Source organism: Arachis ipaensis, chromosome B4 (genome assembly GCF_059453495.1).
Source record: "Arachis ipaensis isolate K30076 ecotype BB chromosome B4, ASM5945349v1, whole genome shotgun sequence".
Taxonomy (NCBI): Eukaryota; Viridiplantae; Streptophyta; class Magnoliopsida; order Fabales; family Fabaceae; genus Arachis; species Arachis ipaensis.
Window position 1 is genome coordinate 124136322 of NC_142439.1, and position 5633 is coordinate 124141954.

Here is a 5633-nt window from a genome sequence, read left to right on the forward strand (position 1 = left end):
AAATAATTATATATAAATAATTTGAAATGACTATTTTAAAATTTTTTAAATTTTTTAGAGACTGTTGTGAGATTTTTTAAATTCTCTAAAGATTATTTTGTACTTCATCGTAGTAATTGATTTATCCAAAACACACATATGGACACTTAACGGCCACATGTGTAACACCCTAACTATCAAAATGTCACGCTTCCGGCTGCGCCACTCTGATAGCTCGAGTATTACCACGACTCTTATAATATTTAACACTAAAATATGAGCCTGCTTAAAACTTAAAACCGCATAACCTTTCGATAACTCTTTTTCGTGAAAACATAAACATACATGTACATACAAATCAGATACAACCTTAAGCTATATATATATATATATATATATATATATATATATATATATATATATATATATATATATATATATATATATATATATACATAACACTAGTTTACAAATATACATATCATAATTTCCTATCCCTCTTACAAACTTAATAAGGATAAAGGCGAGGGAAAAACAATAGCTACGGTAATACAAAAAGACCGAGTAAACAGAAAATAAACATAACTCTCCTGGAGCCTCATCTTCCATATCCTGAAAAGAAATAACCTGTAGGGGAGTGAGAACGTCGTCCTCGCTTGTTCTCACTATAGAATTACAGAAATTGTTATAACAAGATACGTAAAGACAAAATCATTCTTAGAGTTCAGTGATCATTGCTCGTCTTATGAGTCTTTCCAAAAACCATAGGTTCACATTCGAAATCCAGAAAATTCCTTTTTGAAGACTTGCTAAGTTTCTCAAATATTCTAAAACAAAACCTTTTTCCTTTCTTAAAGAAAATGTCTGAAAAGTTTTTCCTAGACCGCAACCATGAAAGCAGTTACCTACGCGGTATAAATGATCATCCCGTTCCAAGCATAGGTTCATTAAGTCTATGCTGAACCGATCAGATACTTTATACAGAACTAGGACTCAATATACCAATCACGGCCTCAAGCCCATCCAATCCAACACGGCCCCCGGCCCAAACAACTCAAACATCAACTAATTCATCACAAGTCAACCAATCAAACACAATCACAAATAATGTAGTTCAAACACAATCAAGAGCAATTACAACAAGTATAACAGTTAACATAAGTATTCACATAAGCAAACCAAATATAATATGCACACCCAAACAATATCACATAGATGCAAATGATGAATGCCTGTCCTACTGGCTGTGATATCACATTGTCGGTTCAATTGCCAACCCGACACATTCCCATGGGAATGTTACCCTTCGGTCACGTATAAATGGGAACCCTCTGGGATAACGTGCCTGCCACACGGTCCAGGATGTCAGTGCCTGCACACTCTTGTGATCCGAAAGGATGTGAGCGGGATACTTTGCCTCCGACCTCACATCTACACGTAAGCGAGATTAACCACCGTCCTTACGCGGGCGTCGCAACCTCGACAAGCGGGATTAACCACCGTCCTTGCCAGGCGCAAGCGACTTATCAACAATCTCGTCAATTATCAATCTCTCAGCATAAGCGGGACGAACCCGGCCCTTACGCCTACCAAACAATAACTCATTAATCTTGATGATATCCACAATCAATCAGGCTCAATACCTTATTTCAAAATCATTCTTGGCCCATTTACTTTTAAATAACAAACGTAGTCAAATCACAGCTAGCCAAGAATCACTTTTCAAAACGGAGCCACTTTCCACATCTTTCCAACACTTCCAAAAATCTCAAAACCATGCCGAGTTCAAAATCTCTTTGAAAGACTCAATCATTCATTTCTAAATCAAGATTTGGTCGTAAGATTCCTCAGCAGAGTCCCAAGACTTCAGGGGAGAATAACCTAACTTATTTCTTAAATTCCTTGAAAACCTCCGAAACTTTAACTTCTTGAGTTGAATAAATAGAATAGGGTTTAAACCCAAAACCAAATCGTGTTTCCAATTATGCCGAACCAATTTCAAGACCAACCAAACTTAAGCCAAAACCAATTTCAGTTTCATTCTTAAATCTGTTTCCAAGGGCTCGGGAAGTGTTTCAATTTTAATAAATCAAAGTTCCAGAAAATACTTCAAGCTCTTCCTAAATGTCGTAAAGTGAAATAGATTAATTGAAAACCAGGTTTATTTTAAATCCATTAAAACCCCTCCAAAATCTGTTTATGTAAATAAAATTCCAAAACATAAAAAAATTTCATATTTAAATTGATTTTTAAGGCATAATTCCTTTCTTAATAATTACATCAAAAATATAGAGATTTTCCTAATAAGGCAAGTTCAAACATAATTTATTTCTCAAACATTTAAGTCAAAGCATAATTTATTCTTTTCCAAAATAACAATTCCAATCAAAATCTCAGATTTTCTAGAAATTTCGGCAGCATCTCCCCTAAAACTTGGACTTTGCCACCCTTTCCGGGTCCCAACAAAACCAATCATCAACTCTTTCTAACAGGTTCAAGACCAAATCAGTTTCCAATAAAACAAAACTCAACTTTCAAATTATCAAAAATCATTCAAATCAACCAATCCAGAAATCTCCAATTTATCAAAATCATACATTGTTACAATCAAACAGGCAACCATATTCATTCAAGATAAAACCAGACAATTCATAAGACTCACATAACCACCAAAAATACATTTTGTACAGCATATCTATTTATAACAATTTCTAATTTAAATAAAACTAGTTTGTACAAAAGCCCCTACCTCAAAACGCATAACATAACCCAAACGCGTCACAGAGTCCTTTTCGCCTCAACCCGAAATCAACAACCAAAACCTCGGCTCCAAGTCACTTTCGCAGTAGCCATAGCAACTCTAATCGCAACACATAACAACCAAAACTCAATCTTATAGCAATTAACGTCACAAACCTCAGCGTATGATAACAGAACAATAACCAGAGGGCTTTTCAAATCGAAGACGCTTATCGAACGAAGAAGGAACGACTGAACTGATACAGCGACGGTCTCTGAACCGGTTTGGCGGCAGCCCGGCAGCCACCTCAAGCAGCAGCGGCGACCCGGACTCCGGCAATGAAAACTGAAACCAATCATACAACAACAATAAAGCTTCTGGAAACCCAAAGAAAACGAAGATCAACTTAAACCCTTACCGGCAGGATTTTCCGGTGACGGCGGCGAGGTTTTTCCGGCAGCCAGAAACACAGAAGCGCAGCTCCCTTCTCCAGCAGCAATTCCTGCGGCAGTGGCTGGTGCAGTAGCTCACCACGCAAGTAGCAGCGGCGGCCTAAACCTCTCCTTTCCCTCCGATCAGGTCGGGCGGACCTCCAGCCGTGGCGGTGGACCAGAGAAGTAGAAACGGAGCTCCATCAATGGTGGCTTGGACCACAGGACCCAGGTAGCGGCGACGGCAAGGCAGCAGCAGCAGCGGCGCCTCCTCTCCCTCACGACACCTCTCTCTTTGCCCGATCTCTCTCTCTCGCGACTGGTGACGGCGCGGCTAGTGGTGACGGCGTGACGAACAGTGGCGGCGGTGGTGCCAGGCTTCTCCTCCGACGACGCCCTTCCTTCACAGCTCTCTCGGATCTCACTCTTTTTTCTATCAACTGCGGCGGCAACAAGAGAACGGTGATGGCACTTCGGCGGTTCGGTGGCAGCACGACGGTGGCAGGGACAGGCTGAACGGCGGCGACATTTTCTCCTCCCTTCCCTTCTTCCGATTGCAGCCCCTCTCCTCGTTTCCCCTTCTTTTTATTTTCCTTTCCTTCTTTCTTTCAAATTGAAGGAGCTAGGTGTGTGTGCGTGCTTGCTGAGAGCAAGAGAGGGTTTGGATGTGGCTGAAAGGGAATCGGGTTATTGGGTTAGGGTTTCAGGGTTAGAGTTTCATTTTCAAAAATTAGGGTTATGGGCATTTTAGTAATTCCAAATAAAAGTAGGGATAATACAGTAATTAGAAATGAATTTTAACCCAACAATGATAATGTATAAAAATACTATTTGTGCATCAATTTTACAAATTATTTTCAATAAAATAATTTCTTGAAAATAAAACTGTAAATAAATATATGGTTTGAGATTAGTTTAAAATAGGACTTTTCAAAAGTCTTGGGTCTTACAACATGTGCGAGTTAACATTCCACGTCAGCAGTCATCGTTAGTGACTAACAAAAAAAGATTGTATTGTCTAACCAAAATAAATGTCGGAGAATATTTTGTATATTTTAAAATTTGAAAGACTAAAGTATCCAACTTCAAAAAACTTAGGGACTAATTCGAATAATTATATTATTTAAATAAAAATAGCCAATAAAAAATACAATTATTTAATAATAACCTAACATGATAAAATTTTACGAAAAAAATTTATTTTATATATAATTAATCAAATTTTAATATTATGCTCTTTCAACGAATTAAATTGAATCCAAATAAGCAATCATATCAATTAAATATTTAACTCAAATGAACCAAACTAACAAATTCAACCAACTTAAACTCACATGGTTTATATTTCATTTGGATTTGGATCCTCTAAAGTTTGAATTTCATTTTAGAGAATAAAGTGTAATCTTTCACCATTAATTTCATAGGTGGGACCAAGAATAAATATAAAAGAGAAACTATTCAAGGGTAGAAAATCACACTTTACTCTCTAAAGTGAAATTCAAACTTTAGAGGATCCAAATCCATTTCATCTAACTACTTGAGTTTAAATATGCTAGCATGACAATTAATTAATTATAACAAGATAAACTAATATATCATTATTCTAACATATTCTTTAATTAAAAATATTCAACATATAATAACGTATCAACTAAAATTTAAATAAATCAAAATATCATAACATATTAACTAATTAACTATTCAAAATAAGAAATAGACAAACTAACCTCAAAATTCAATGTCTTGACCACATGCTATGTTGTATTCATTCTGTTAATGTTTTCCGATCGCATGTAACCCCTTCGTTGAGCCATGTATACTTTTTAAATTTTTCTAAATTCAAAAAAATATCAAATGAACATAAACATCTCAGATGTGAAAGAGTCCAACAACAGAAACAACACAAATATCTAATACAAGAATAATATGAAAGTACTCACAACATAATATGGCAGCAATTATAAATAAGAAAATGCATCAACTAAAACAATAACAAGAACGCACCGATATTTTAACGTGGAAACCCCTCAATGTGAGAGGTAAAAACTACGAGTCACCAAGACCAAGAAAATGGCTCGACTATAATCAAATATGAGGTACAAGAGAGTCTCAAATAAAGCACAAATCATGCATACAATAAGTTAAAATACCAAAGCACCAAAGCTTACAAATGAGTAATAAGAAGATAAAAAATATCCAATAATAGAGCTATTGTTCGAAGTAGATTTCTCCCTCTACAAACTTCTAATCAAACTCTCCACCGTTCAGAATGAAGAACAAGATGAGTTGAAGCTGCAGTTCAAATTTCAAGTCGATCCAACGGTGAACGAATAAGAAACTGCTATTTAAAATCTGCTGCTCTGTACAAAAATAAAAATTATGTTTTCTCTCTTTTCTCTCTTTTTGTGGCTACTCTCTCACTCTTAATGACAAAAAAAAATCTAATTAGGGTAGTGATACAAGGGTGCAAGAAAAAACTCCAA

General features: G+C 36.1%; 1 long non-coding RNA gene across 1 annotated transcript; it reads right to left on the minus strand.

Moving 5' to 3' along the window:
* Positions 1 to 444: 444 nt before the first annotated feature.
* Positions 445 to 3849, minus strand: LOC110271197 (uncharacterized). Its single transcript, XR_015880666.1, has 3 exons — positions 3138 to 3849; positions 2729 to 3064; positions 445 to 606 (listed from the first exon to the last, which is right to left on the minus strand). It is a non-coding gene; the product is annotated as an uncharacterized LOC110271197 (long non-coding RNA).
* Between the last annotated feature and the right edge of the window lie 1784 nt (positions 3850 to 5633).